Here is a 17269-nt window from a genome sequence, read left to right on the forward strand (position 1 = left end):
CGAAGTTTTGGTAAAATTTGATTTGTAACATATTCAAATTTCCTTGCGCTTTGTGGTAACGAATCGTTTTTTTCCTAAAATGGCGGCTACACGTGTTGCAAAATGAATGTAAGAAGTCCGGGAATGTGATATCACCCATAATGCTGTGCAGACAGCCAATCAGCAGCTTGCCAGCCCCTGTGATGTCACAGCCCTTTAAAAGACTCATTCTACACGGTCTCCACCATTTCACTGTGAGCTGAGCATAGGGAGATATGTGAAAAGTGCTAGGGACAGTTTTTCTAAAAGCTCTTAATTGTGGAACACTGGATAGGGAGAGTGCAGGGACAGTGCAGGTACAGTGTGGGGAGAGTTTTTACATACTGTAGGGCAGGGGTGGGATTCAAATTTTTAACAACAGGTTCCCTACACAATGCGGCGTCAAGACATGCTTGCATATACATACACCATATACATGGTACACATACATAAATAGACCATATATACACTGCACACACATACCACCCAACTAAGGAGCTAAACTATCAGCAGCATGAGAAGCAATGGAAGTGAACATCTCCAGATGCCCTGCCGCTGCCAGAGCACTGGATCAGTACTCAGCCAGTAACACGGTTCTCCGATCCAGTTGTAATTTTAATAAGCGGATCTGGAGAACTGGTAGGAACTGGCTGAATCCCATTCCTGCTACAGGGAGAGCATAGGGAGACTGCAGGGACAGTGCAGGGACTGTAATCTGAAGCTGAAGGGATCCATAGTAGACAGCGAAGCTTGCATCAATCCCTGTGTAGGGCACAGAGCTATCTAATTGAACAGTGTCCTCCTTGTTTCATAGATAAGCAATTCCATTAGGCCTTGATTGTCAAATTGGGGTGAATAAGCTACTTCTACTGTTATTGGGGTGTGCACCTTGTTAAATAAATAAGCAATTCTATTAGGCCTTGATTCTTGAATTGGGGTTAATCAGCTATCTAAAACTACTGTCCACCTGTCTGTCTGTCACAGTAACTGTTTTACTACTAGAAAGGACTAGCTATGCACTCTTCCTGTAGGCCAGGATATAGCTGATTTAACACTCTTTGTAACAAATTAATTAGAATTTTTGAAAACTCTGCTCATCTCTACTTTCTCTACTTTACTTTTTATCTCCGAGCATGAGAAACTAGTTACTTTTCTGTCAACCGATTTGTACCTATGACACTGGCTGACCTGTTACATGTGCGCTTGGCAGCTGAAGGCATCGGTGTTGATCCCATGTTCATATGTGTCCGCATTGCTGAGAAAAATTATGTTTTAATATATGCAAATGAGCCTCTAGGAGCCACAGGGACGTTGCCCCTCCATCTAGAGGCTCTGCTCTCTCTGCTACTGCCGTGTCCTCTGTACTTTGATTGGTAGGGCTAGGCAGGTGTGATAACATTTTCACTGCCTGGTCCTGTCAATTAAAGTGCAGAGAGCAGAGCCTCCAGGTGTAACGGCAACACCCCCGTTGCTCGTAGATGCTCATTTGCATATATTAAAACATATTTTTTCTCAGCAATGGGGTCACATATGAACATGGGACCAACACAGATGCCTTCAGCTGCCAAGTGCACATGTAACAGGTCAGCCAGTGTCATAGGTACAAATCTTCTGACAGATGCCCTTTAAACATGTCAGAACAGAAAATATAGGTGTACAACCTACAGAAAATGGGGAGAACAACTTTCATTCTGCTGAGAATTTACTTTCCCTCTAACAAGCAAAAGAAACAATCCCTCTGGCAAGGCATCTTTGTATAAATAATTCTCCCTCCTCCCCAATCTTCTCTTTCAAGTGGCATATAAATTCTGAAGACCCTTCAAATTATGAAAGGTGAAGGAGGAGACAAGGGCATTTAGTAAAACTAAAGTTATATTCAGCGGCAAGGCTTTAATCCTCATGGTTATTACAAGAGAACATCTGCTTAAATCACCCGCCCAAAAATACAATGTGGAAAAAAAAATAAAAAGAAAAAAAATCCTGCCTTTGTCATGACTGGATGGTGACATTCTACTACAAAAAGCTAATTAGTACTTTGAGATCCGTCCTAGAAAAGAAACCTGATCTGTTTACTAAAAAAATAATTATGACACCTCATTCATAAATCATTGGCACTACCTGCTTTGGACTGATGGAATTATGATTTCCCAGTACAAATTGTCTGACCTGTTTTATGTTCCCCAGCACATAATTAAGGTGGTGTGTTAAAGGAAGTAATTTTGTTCAAAGCTTTGGCACCAGGAGTGTAATGTCTTTTCTCATATTACTTGTAGCTACTAGGCAACCTACAGATCTCTACCGTGTCGTGGTCTAGTGCAAACAGCAGTGGGATGTCTGTTGTTTAATGTAGGATTCCAGGGATGTTGTCAGCCTTATGTCGAAGGTTGTAGTACCAAGGGGTGGAAGAAGTCCCGGCCCACCCTGTCTGTCCACCTTGCAACTGCTTGCGTTAATTCCTAAACTTTTTGTGTACTTACAAAGTCCTTGTTACTTCTGGTCCATCTTAAGTAAACTATGCCAGTGAATTCTCTACTTGATGTGTGAAATAACTTGCTTGGATTTCCTCTTAAAGGGATTTTTATTTTGTGCCAAATAGTGACACATCCTTTTTTTACACAGTAACATAGTTTTTAAGGCCGAAAAAAGCCCTCTGTTCATAAAGTTTGGCCTGTTATCCTGCAAGTTGATCCAGAGGAAGGCAAAAAAAAAACTGTAAGGTAAAAGCCAATTTTCCTCACTTTAGGGGAAAAAATTCCTTCCCGACTCCAATCAGGCAATCAGAATAACTCCCTGGATCAACGACCCCTCTCTAGTATCTATAGCCTGTAATATTATTACGCTCCAGAAATACATCCAGGCCCCTCTTCACCTATTTTAGTGAACTCACCATCACGACCTCCTCAGGCAGAGAGCCAGCTTTTCAGGGCATTTGAAGCACTTTTGATTCAGGTCCAATCAATTTGTGTGCAATCGAATCGGATCCAATCAGATTTACAGAAATTTGCTCAAACTGATAAGAATATGGCTTAAATAAGTGTTTATGACGTCAGGAAATCCGAGATAAGAGCTACACACGAACCTGTGACACCTTGCAAACATACTGATTTTGAACCCATATATCTCAGAAATGGCTAAACATTTTTAATAGACCAGCGCAAAAAAATATTTTTAGCTCAAAATGAGTAAATTTGAATCATAAAATAATGTCCCCAAAGGTGTACATAGCCTTTAAGCCATGATTCTTCAGATGTTTGTAGATTTTAACCCCCCGCGGGCAGGGCCCTCTCACCTTCTGTACCAGCTTGTAACTCATCTTGTTCATGCTTATTGCAATTGTTTGTATTATGATAATGTATGTACAGTATGTATACCCCTTTTTATATGTTTAGCACCATGGAATAAATGGCGCTTTAATAATAACAATATTTCACCTGATTTGAGGCGAGATGTTTCAAACTCCACAATACAAGTCAATGTTCCGGTTGCTCTTACCTATCTCCCCGCAGCTGCCTTCCTGCGCGTATCTCCGGGTGAGTATGCTTGTCCGGGATTTTTTTACTTGCTCAGGAGTTATCGGTGTATTAACAAAGATGTGCCCCGGCCTGTGGCACACCTCCTCGTATGTTACTGTTCGCACTCCCCAAGTGCACAGTGACGTCACCAGGCCGGGGCACAACTCTGATAATGTACAGAGAACTCCTGAGCAAGTAAAAAAATCCCTGGGAGGCAAACAGCAGACAAGCATACTCACCTGGAGATACACACAGGAAGGCAGCTGCTGGGAGATAGGTAAGAGCAACCGGAACATTGACTTGTTATTAGTGATCAGGGATGAGCGAACACTAACTGCAAAGTTCGAGTTCATACCAAACTTTACCTTCACCCTAATCCGGACTTTTTTTTACTTATGTCCGGGTTCGGTGTTCGGGTGATGTCACTGTGCTCTTCCACATGGTAACGTCATCACTGGGGATGAGCGAATAGACTTTGGAAGAAACATCCGAAGTCGATTTGCATAAAACTTTGTTCCAATACTGTACGGAGGAGCTCTGTACAGTATTAGAATGTATTGGCTCTGATGAGCCAAAGTTATTGCTTCGTAAGACTTCGGTTTTTACTGTCAATTTTTTCCCCCAAACTCGGGTTCGGTTCTAAGGTACCACTTAGAACCGACCCGAGTTCTGGAAAAGGTTTATTACAGTACAAATAAATTTATGAAGTTATTACACGAAGTCTCGCGAGACTTCAAGAAGTAATAACTTCAACTCATCTGAGCCAATACATTCTAATACTGTACTGTGTACTGCTCTGCACAGTATTGAAACAAAGTTTTATGTGAATCGACTTTGAATGTTTCATCCAAAATCAATTTGCTCACCATAGTCATCATGTATATCGCGGGTCCTGTTCAGTAAAGATAGAAGAAGCTGCTGCAGTGCGATCAAGTAGGAGGAGGTGAATTTTTTTAACCCTTAAATGTTTTGCATCCTGTCTTAAGAATGCTATTATATTCCGATATAACCATGTTATAACGGAAATAAATTAAAGTTCGGGTCCCCATTGACTTCAATAGGGTTCGGGGTCAAGTTCGGTTCAAGTTTGGGTCTCGAACCCAAATGTTGACCTGAAGTTCTGCCGAACCCGGCGAACTCGAACTTCCACGGGTTCACTCATCCCTACTAGTGACTGAACCTAGGCAAGCAATGTGTATCTGCACTTACTAGGTTCACTATAATTTATAGCCTAAACTGCACTAAATTGAAGAAAACTATTTTTGACTCAGTTGTGAACTCTGAGATATTTTCCTTGGTGTTAATTCAAACGTAGTGAAGCCAGAATAAATGTCCTGTCAATGTAAAGGAGCAGATTGAAACAGATCTATGTTTTACTTAATCCTCTGTGTATCCTCCTACTTTTTACAGCTATAATTTAGAATAATAACAAGAATGTCTACTTAAACCTGAGGTCACTTCATACAGATATAAGCAAAGCTGCTGTCCAATGAAGGATAGGCAAATAATCCTAATGAATTAAAACAAAATAATTAGAGATGAGCAAATTGATTTTGCACAAATAATATTTGTTACGAATTTACCCAAAAGCCGGAATTTTGATAAATCTGAAACTATTCGGATAAATCGTTCAAAATGGTGGCCACAATTTACAGGTCAGAAGGCAGAGAAGGTATTTGCCACCGAAAAAGGATAATTTTTGGACTATTTGTAATTGAAAATAAAAATAAAAATCAACAGTACAGTTTGTTATTAAACATGCTGTTTGTTCCCACTGTCTACCATCCATTTACCCCATAGCCATATGTGCTGCAGTCAACGCCATGTTACTAATGCTGTCTTAGTGTTAAAGAGTTGGAAAGGGGTTGGACAGCTGCAGCCTTTGGTTACATGGCATCCTGCGCTAGAAGTCTTTTTGGCGTCCCCCTCCCCAACACACACACATTATAGGATATTAAATACACTACATTTGTAGCATCAATTTTAAAATGTAACTTAATTTTATGGAGAAAAGAATGCACATCGAATGCTTAGAAGGGTTGTCCTATCTGTTACGTTTACGGGATATTGATAGGATATGACATAAATGTCCAATGGGGCAAGTGCCAACTCTGAGAGCCGCTCCTTTCTCACGAATGGGGCCCCAAAGTGAATGGAGAGCAAACTGCACATGCGTGGACACCCCTCTATTGCAGCAGCATCTTAAAAAGATTAAAATAGACAAATCGCAGGGACCAGGTCTCATACACCCCGTATCCCAAGAGAATTAAGTAATGTCATAGCCAGACCCTTATTTCTAATATTTAAGGACTCTATATTAACACAGAGTGTTCCACAGGATTGGCGCTTAGCAGATGTTGCGCCAATAATCAAAAAGGGGTTAACAGAGCCCGGAAACTTTAGGCCGGTAAGTTTAACAACTGCCGTGGGTAAATTGCTTAAATGTATTACCTGCAGCACAGCTACCCCCCGCCATGAGTGATGGCTGTAGCGTCCAACCAATAGACTGCTACAGCCGTCACTTACTGCAGAGCTGTTGCACCCACAACATTCAAAGTTCATTTTTTGAGCACTGCATTGGTTAAAAGGAGGGGAAGTGGTATGTATTACCCCCTGTCCTCTTCCCCTACCTATGTCTGCCAGCAGTTTTGCATCGACAAAACTGCTGACAGACTCCCTTTAAGTCAAGCATGGTTTTAAAATGTTTGTCCTCCTCTCAATCCCACAGCACAGGGGACCCATGATTAACATATCAATGTGAATACACACTCTTCAGTACATTCGTATGCAGCTTTCCCGTTCTCTCTTCCCATGGTGGTCTGTAGGCACAGGTCTATGGTACCTATAGGTAAATCCACCCCTAATTTTTGGCATGGATTCTACAAGTTGTTAGATATATATGAAGCAATACATGGAACATACTCCAATCATTGGTCATGTATTGGGGGCTTCTTGCAGCGTGATGGATCAGTGGTTAGCGCTGGTGTCTTGCACTGCAGGGATCTTGGGCTGAAGTCCAACCAAGGGCAACATCTGCATGGAGATTGTATGTTCTTCTTGTGGGTTTCCTCCTGCTTTGACTAATACAATGGGGTCTAGTTTGGAGGACTGCTGCCCTGAAATGTCCTAATGGGACATTCATATGGGGTTAACTTTAGGCAGGTAAGCCTAAACATGTCCTAATTGTGGTCAAATCTTTGTGTGTGACTGTATTACTGTTCTTTCGTGCCCAAGTTGACCAGCTGAGATTTACCATAATACACTGTATAGTCCCGCCATTATCTCTTGTTCAGCTAGAAACACATGTACTTTGGAGCACAAAGGAGAAATTTAAGTAACTGAAGTGCAGACATTATAAGGTGAAAGTCTTTGAGAGACTACTTAGCAGTCTTAAAGGGGGAAATTCATGATATTATCACTGGCACCTAGGATCCTTTAAATGCCAATAGTGCAATGATTGCTTTCTGAAAATCCCAGCTAAAAGTCCGGAGATAGTCTGCGAAAAGGGTTTTGTGAAGATGGATGGTTTAACACTAAAAGAAAAACGAGAGAGATCCTGGGGAAAATGGGATTCCCCTAAGGTTGTGTAAAAAAATCTGTCTGCTAAGCACTAAATAAGTACAAATGTCTTTAAAACTCTCTTTGCAGCCGGTAAACTGCCATCGAACGAAACGGTGCCAAACAGCTTTCTGGCCCGGGTTCAGTAGGACTTCTTCTACACAACGAGGAAGGAGCTGCTCTGCGGAATAGAGGAAATCTTCAGTTTAACAACAGTTTATCATGAATATTTTTCTAAAAGAAGTGAAACAAGCATATGGCATGATAGATAGATAGATAGATAGATAGATAGATAGATAGATAGATAGATAGATACAAAAATAGAAAGGCAGACAACGCTCTCAAAAGTGAAAAAATGAAAATTGTATTCACCCATGCCGGAGGGGACGTTTTGGCTCCACACTGGAGCCTTTCTCAAGCAACTAGTGATGAGATCATGTGACATATAAACATATAAAGTGCCGATGCATAACACAATCAATTAATAATCAGTAATGTACAGATAAATATAAGATAAAGTGCTAATATAGTGCAGAAAATGTCATCAATAGATCATGATTATACCCAGAAATGATATATCTGATTGTGAAAATGTTAAATTGTTATCAACAAACATATAAATATAAAATACATGTAATTGCCCAATTAATACAACATCATACATATGAATAAATCATGTGTGTACAGTGTCCAGAGGGAGGTGACTCACCAGGGGCAGGGCCAGTAATCAAAAAACGCGCCATATTATGGCATTCACTAACAGGGAGCACATCAATCCCTAGTTACCAAGAGGACCTCAGCAAGCCATAGCGCGTGCGCGACATGCGCACAATGTACACGGGTTGCCGAAAGGCAAGACATTCACCTCAGAGATACCCACGATGGGGTGGGGGCAAGGGGTACATCTAACACACACCGTGAAGAATGTACTCATGGGAGGGGTGGTGACAGATCCGTTATTTTGAGCCGCAGGGAATTACAATGGATCTATAAACTGGGAACACTTAAACCGCATGGTTTAAACGCTGAGCTCCAGTTAGGTGTGCCGATGAAGTCGTTTCCGCTTATTCCTAGTCTATCCGATCTCTGTGATTTCCGTAATGCAGTTCTTCAACTAGTTGTAAATATTCTGGTATTATATTTTTCTAATTTTCTCTTTCATTTAAAGTGTCCCATCTTTTCTTCGGGGAACTGCCTGTCATTTTTTGATTTGACATGATTTTTGTATGTTTTTTTATGTTTTTCCACATTATGTCCCTGTTTTGTTTCGTTGAGGAATCGATTATTTTGTTTGACTATTTTGTTATTTTTTTCATTTTCTCTCTCCCGTTGGGCTCGGACACACTGTATGGAGACGACGAAATATGGGGAGTGTTATGTGGGGGACTGTATAGTGAGTCCTCTCATGGTTGTGTGGGGGTGATTCCCTTGTGCCACTCTATGAGCATTCTTCACAGTGTGTGTTAGATGTACCCCTTGCCCCCACCCCATCGTGGGCATCTCTGAGGTGAATGTCTGTCCGTATAATACTCATATTTACAGGAGAACCCTGTTTCACCCGATATTCAGATCCCAGTAGGATGGGTGTCCTTAGGTTATTAACATCTATGTTGTTTATTTATTTATTTATTTTATGCACTTATATAGCGCTACTATATTCCGCAGCACTTTACAGATATTAGTGCCTTTTTTAATGCCTGTTCTAATATGTCATACATGCGCCGATGATCTTCTCTATTTGCCCGTTCTAGTCATGGCCTTTCGGCAACCCCTGTACATTGTGCGCATGTTGCGCATGCGCTATGGCTTGCTGAGGTCCTCTTCGGTTCCTCTTGACAACTAGGGATTGATGTGGTCCCTTGTTAGGGAATTTCGTAATATGGCGCGTTTATATATTACTGACCTGCCCCTGGTGAGTCACCTCCCGCCGGACACTATACACACATGACTGGGCGATTATCTTGTCCCTTTGGGCTTGCACCTCTGACTACTGTGTTATCTTGTGCTTTAATACATTTTATTAAAAGTAAAATTTTATAACTTATCAAAAAGTTAAATTTTATTACATATTTCCCATCCGAGGGATGGTGGCGCCTTGTAAAGGGGTGAAAAACATTTTTTTGTTTTATCTCTTGTGCCTATATCTTATCCATTAGGGGACCCCCCTGATGGTTTTTTTCCCCCCTGGCAGCCTAAGATCCCTCCAACACCAAAAATACGAAAATACATAACCCTTTTGCTTTGGCTAACACATTTTCAAGTCCCTCCTCTGGCGCCCTGCTGGATACTCTCGAACTTCCTTTGGGAAGAATAGAGATTACCCCCCCCCCCCCCTTCCTTTTTTATCTCCTTTATCCTGTGCTGCCATTTTTCCTATTGATAGATAGATAGATAGATAGATAGATAGACAGACAGACAGACAGATAGATAGATAGATAGATAGACAGATAGATAGATAGATAGATAGAATAATAGTTATGAACGGACAGAAGGACAGACATATAGATAGATAAATATCACAGAGATATATAGACAGGTAGATAGATAGATAGAGAGATAGATAGGTAGATAGATAGACAGGTAGATAGATAGACAGGTAGATAGATAGCTCTGTTCACCTAATGACAGCTAGCATAAAAATACGTAAAGGCATTCAGACTTTTGAAAAATAAAATACTTAGATATAAACTGGACGTGTATTTAGCATAAACGTAAAACCCTTGTATATTGTTTAGTGTGCGCCATGTTAGTCCCAAAAATAGATCAATATTTTCTGTGTTTTCTACATTGGAATCGAATCTTCTTCGCAATCATGTTGGTACAATCAGAAAGGTACGTCATTGTCTGACCCAATTTCACTGGACGCTAGATTTTTTTGTATCTCCCATTCATTTCTAGGGAGGGACTTGGCCTTTGTTTTCAAAATCAGGGGTGGTCCTAACAGAGGGAAGAATATGGAAGAAATATGTAAACCCCGCACATCGTAATCACAGTGGAGAAGAAACTTTGCAGTATTCCTTATTAGAGGACACAGTGCAGTCCGCTGGTCTGTAAGGGCGCAGAATTAGACAAGCGGGACCCCTTTATGGCGCAGAAGTTGTGGAAATGTCGGAGGAAGTTGGAGCAATTTAGCTGCTGGAATTGCGGAGGTTCTTTGATATTTTAACTAAGTAGTGGGCATGAATTACTTCAAAGCGTTAATCTGAGATCTGCCGATGGCAAGTGGTGTGGAAGGAATCAAAGTATCTGAAGTGGACTTCGGGGAAAGCCAAAGTTCGTGGTAAGGAATACATTTTCCTTGAAATGGCGGTACAAATAAAAGAAAAATCACACTCATCTCATCCATTTGGGTGTAGAGGCTGCCACCGCCATTTTACGTGAAGATCCTACGTGAAATCTCATGCGCGGTGACGTATGACATCACCAAGCCAGCGTCATGGTGTTATCACGCACCATGCGAGATTTCGCAGTGGATCTTAAAGAAAGATGGACGTGGTGGCCTATTAACGCTCAAATGGGTAAGGTAAGTCAAATTTCATTTTTTTTTATGATTAACCCCTGAAAAGTCTTAATGTTCATCTCGGATGCTGCGATCACCGATGAGCGCGGCATCTGAGGGGTACAATAATCGGGGGCGGTGCAGTCCACGTTCCCTGTCATTGCTCCCACTACTTACAAAGAAATGCACATCTCCTCCTACTACTACTACTGCTGTTACTACTTCTACTGCTACTACTACTACTACTGCTGTTACTACTTCTACTGCTACTACTACTACTACTGCTGTTACTACTTCTACTGCTACTACTACTACTGCTGTTACTACTTCTACTGCTACTACTACTACTACTGCTGTTACTACTTCTACTGCTACTACTACTACTACTGCTGTTACTACTTCTACTGCTACTACTACTACTACTGCTGTTACTACTTCTACTGCTACTACTACTACTACTACTGTTACTACTTCTACTGCTACTACTACTACTGCTGTTACTACTTCTACTGCTACTACTACTGCTACTGCTGTTACTACTTCTACTGCTACTACTACTACTACTGCTGTTACTACTTCTACTGCTACTACTACTACTACTGCTGTTACTACTTCTACTGCTACTACTACTGCTGTTACTACTTCTACTGCTACTACTACTACTACTGCTGTTACTACTTCTACTGCTACTACTACTACTACTGCTGTTACTACTTCTACTGCTACTACTACTACTACTGCTGTTACTACTTCTACTGCTACTACTACTACTACTGCTGTTACTACTTCTACTGCTACTACTACTACCACTGCTGTTACAACTACCACTGCTCCTGCTACTACTATAGCTACTATTGTTGCTACTACTACTTACTACTACTGCTGCTATCACTACTACTACTGCTACTGCTGTTACTACTGCTACTGCTACTACTATAGCTACTATTGTTGCTACTACTACTACTTACTACTACTGCTGCTATAACTACTACTACTGCCGTTACTACTACTACTGCTACCAATACTACTGCTACTACTATAGCTACTATTGTTGCTACTGCTACTACTACTTACTACTACTGCTACTACTATAGCTACTGCTGTTACTACTACTATTACTGCTGCCACTACTACTGCTACAACTACTACTGCTGTTACTACTACTATTACTGCTACAACTACTATTGCTACTACTAAAGCTACTATTGTTACTACTACTACTACTGCTGCTACTACCACTACTTCTACTACTACCGCTACTACTACAGCTACTGCTGTTACTACTACTACTACCACTACTACTAGAGCTTCTATTGTTACTACTACTACTTACTACTACTATTGCTACCACTACTACTGCTGCTACTACTACTGCTACTGCTGTTACTACTACTACTGCTACCACTACTACTGATACTACTAGAGCTTCTATTGTTACTACTACTACTACTTACTACTACTATTGCTACCACTACTACTGCTACTACTACTGCTAATACTACTACTACTACCACTACTATTGCTACTACTAAAGCTACTATTGCTACTACTACTACTTCTACTACCACTACTACTGCTACCACCACTACTGCTGCTACTACCACTACTACTACAACTACTACTGCAACCACTACTACTGCAACCACTACTACTGCAACTACTACTAATACTGCCTGCTAACACTACTGCTACTACTACTACTACTGCTACCACCACCACTACTGCTACCACTACTACTGCAACTACTACTACTGCTACTACTGCTACCACCACTACTTTTACCACTACTACTGCTACTACTGCAACTACTACTACTACTGCTACCACTACTACTGCTACCACTACTACTGCTGCTACTGCAACTACTACTACTAATACTACTACTACTGCTGTTGCTACTACTACTGCTGTTACTGCTGCTACTACTGCTACCACTACTAGAGTTTCTATTGTTACTACTACTACTACTATTTACTACTACTATTGCTACCACTACTACTGCTACTACTACTGATACTGCTGCTACTACTACTACTGCTACCACTACTACTACTGCAACTACTACTTCTACTACTGCTACTGCTGTTACTACTACCACTACTACTGTAACTACTAGAGCTTCTATTGTTACTACTATTACTACTACTTACTACTACTATTGCTACCACTACTACTGCTACTACTACTGCTACTGCTGTTACTACTACTACTGCTACCACTACTACTGCTACTACTAGAGCTTCTATTGTTACTGCTGCTACTACTACTACTTACTACTACTATTGCTATCACTACTACTGCTGCTACTACTACTGCTACTGCTGTTACTACTACTACTACTACTACTACCACTACTATTGCTACTACTAAAGCTACTATTGCTACTACTACTACCACTACTACTGCTACCGCCACTACTGCTGCTACTACCACTACTTCTACTACTACAGCTACTACTGCAACTACTACTATTGCTACTACTGCAACTACTACTACTACTGCCTGCTAACACTACTGCTACTACTACTACTACTACTGCTACCACCACTACTACTGCTACCACTACTACTACAACTACTACTACTGCTGCTACTACTGCTACCACCACTACTACTTCTACCACTACTACTGCTACTACTGCAACTACTACTACTACTGCTACCACTATTACTGCTACTACTGCTACCACTATTACTGCTACTACTGCAACTACTACTACTACTACTACTACTGCTGTTACTACTACTACTGCTACCACTACTAGCGTTTCTATTGTTACTACTACTACTACTATTTACTACTACTATTGCTACCACTACTACTGCTACTACTACTGCTACTGCTGTTACTACTACTACTGCTACTACTAATACTGCAACTACTACTACTGCTACCACCACTACTACTACTACTACCAATTCTACTGCTTCCACTACTATTGCTACTAATACTACTGCTAACACTACTACTGCTACCCCTACTGCTGCTACAACCACTACTACTACTACAACTGCTGCCACTAATACTGCTACTACTACTACTGCTAACAGTACTACTGCTACCACTACTGCTGCTACTACTACTGCTAACACTACAACTGCTGCCACTACTACTGCTGCTACTACTACTGCTACCACTACTCCTACTTCGACTGCATCCACTACTATTGCTACTACTACTGCTACCACTGCTACTGCTACCATGACTACTGCTAACACCACTGCCGCTACCATTACAACTACTACAACTGCTACAACTAATACTACTACTACTGCTAACATTACTACTACTACCGATGAACGTGGCATCTGAGGGGTACAATAATTGGGGACGGTGCAGTCGACATTCCCTGTCATTTCTCCCGCTACTTACAAAGATATACACATCTCCTACTGCTACTACAACTACTACTACTGTTACTACTACTACTGCTACCACTACTATTGCTACTGCTATAGCTACTGCTGCTACTACTACTACTGCTACAACTACTACCACTACTACTACTGCTATTACTACTGCTGCTACAACTACTGCTGCTGCCACTAATACAGCTACTACTACTAATACTACTACTACTTCTACTGCTACCACAACTACTCATTCTAATTTTACAATTACTGCTGATACTGCTACTAATGCTACTACTACTACTACCACTATTACTGCTACTATTTCTACTGCTACCACCTCGACTGCTACCACTACTACTACTACTGCTACCATTACTACTGCTGCTGCTACTACTACTACTGCTACCATTACTATTCCTAACACTACTCCTGCTACAATTAATACAGCAACCACTGCTACTACTATTGCTACCGCTACTACTGCTACTACTACTACTACTACCACGACTACTCCTACAGCTGTTACAATTACTACTGCTAATACTACTGCTACTACAACTACTACTGCTACCACTACTACTAATATTTCTCCTACTGCTTCCACAATTACTGCTACCACCACTACTACTGCTGTTACTACTACTGCTACCATTACTACTGCTACTACTAATACTTCTACCTTTACTTTTACTACTACTGCTACCACTACTACAGCTACCACTGCTACTGCTACTATTACTACTAGCACTACTACTGCTACTACTACTATTGCTACCACTATTACTGCTACTACTACTCTCTTAAAACTACTACTGCTACCACTACTACTGCTACTACTTCTACTGCTACCACTATTACTGCTTTTATTGGTAAAACTATTATTGCTACTACTACTGCTACCACTATTACTGCTATTGCTGCTACTACTACTGATAAAACTACTACTGCTACTAATACTCCTGCTGCTGCTACTACTACTACCAGTATTGCTGAGGCTACTTTTACTACTGCTACCACTACTACTGCTACTACTACTGCTACCACTACTGCTGCTACCACCACTACTACTACAATTTTTGAAACTACTACTGCTGCTACTACTGCTACCACTACTGCTGCTACCACTACTACTGCTACCACTACTACTACTACAACTGCTACCACTACTACTGCTACTACTGCTACCAATACTACTACTAATTCTACTGCTACTAATGCTACCACGACTACTGCTACTACTACTGCTGCTACCACTACTACTACAACAACTGCTACCACTTCTACTACTACTACTGCTAACACTACTACTGCTACCACTACTACTACTAAACCTACTACCTTTACTACTGCTACTACTACTGCTGCTGCTATTACTATTATTACTACTACTACTACAACTGCTAACACTACTACTGCTACTATTGCTGCTGCTACTACTACAATTGCTACTACTGCTACTACTACTACTACTACTGGTAAAACTAGTACTGCTATTACTACTACTACTACTACTACTACTATTAGAACTACTACTACTGCTGCTGCTACTACTACTACTGCTACCACTACTACTACTACTGCTCCTAAAACTACTACTGATGCCACACTACTACTCCTATAACTGCTACCACTACTACTGCTACTACTGCTGCTAACACTAATATTGCTACCACTACTACAACTACTACTACTACTAATAGAAAAATTGCTACTGTAACCACTATTACTACTGCTACAACCACTGCTACAACTACAGGTAAAACTACTGTACTACTATTGGTAAAACTACTACTACTACTACTACTACTGATACAATGACTACTGCTGCTGGTAAAACTACTAATGCTATTACTGATACCACTACTGGTCAAACTACTACTACTATGATTACTACTACTGCTACCACTACTGGTCAAACTACTACTGCTATTGCTACTCCTACTACCAGGGCACAGATACTCTAAAGCAGGGATGTCAAACTCGTGGCCCTCCAGCTGTTGCAAAACTACAACTCCCATCATGCCTGGGCATACTACAGCTATCAGGGAATGATGGGAGTTGTAGTTTTGCAACATCTGGAGGGCCATGAGTTTGAAATCCATGCTCTAAAGGGCTTACTGCTTCAGTCCCGTCGGCAAATAGCAGAACAGTCTGGAATTTCCCAGCTTAGGAGTCCATGCTTATGAATGGGGTATTTCCAAGCATTGTCATTATGCTTTGGGACACCCTGTGTATATAACTCTAATTTAGACTCTATGAGGATTTGAACTCACAGCCATCTACATTAAAGGTAAGAACCTTAACCACTGGGCTACAGAGGTCAGAGCTGTAAAACCTCATAGAAGTTTCTCTTGTATAATATAAGAGAAACTTCTAGGCTGCTTTTAAAATAAGAGAAACTTCTATGAGGTTTTTTATAACAGACTTAGCATTGAGCTCTATAGCCTAGTGATTAGGGTTCTAGCCTTTAATCTAGAAGGTTGTGAGTTCAAATCCCTCTGAAAAGTTTTTTTTTTTTTAAATAGAGGCTAAATAAAGCTTAAATACACAGGGTGTTCTCGACGGTGAAAATTTGGATTTTATTGAGAAAAAAGTCAAATATGATCAAATAACACCCGTATTAACCTACACCAACTATTTTACCTTGTGTAACTAGTATTTTTAAATGTTTATTTGGGGATTTAAACTCACAACCTTCTACATTACAGGTACAAACCTTAACCACTGGGCTTTAAAGCTCAATGCTTTATTACAGCTGAAAAACCTCATAGAAGTTTCTCTTGTATAATGCAAGAGAAACTTCTATGCTGTTTTTAACAGAAGAGAAACTTCTATGAGGTTTTTCAGTACTGACTTAGCATTGAGCTCTATAGACCAGTGTTTACGGTTCTGGCCCATAATGTGGAAGGTTGTGATTTCAAATCACTACAGAAACTTTTTAAAAATAGAGGCTAAATAAAACTTTAGTACACATGGTGTTCCCAACAGTGTAAAATTTTATTTTATTGAGAATTTATTTTTTAGAAAAACGTCAAATATGATCAAATAACACCCGTATTAACCTACATTAACTATTTTACCTTGTGTAACTAGTACTTTTAAAATGTTTCTGTAGGGGAGTTGAACTCAAAACTTTCTACATTCACAGGTGTAATGGTTACCACTGGGCTATAGAGCTCAATGTTAAAACACTCCTGAAAAACCTCATAGAAGTTTCTCTTATATAATACAAGAGAAACTTCCATGAGGTTTTCAGCAGAAATATAGCTTTGAGCTCTACAGCCCAGTGGTTAAGGTTTTTGTAATTAACGTAGATGGTTGTGAGTTTG

This window comes from Bufo gargarizans, chromosome 10 (assembly GCF_014858855.1).
Source record: "Bufo gargarizans isolate SCDJY-AF-19 chromosome 10, ASM1485885v1, whole genome shotgun sequence".
Taxonomy (NCBI): Eukaryota; Metazoa; Chordata; class Amphibia; order Anura; family Bufonidae; genus Bufo; species Bufo gargarizans.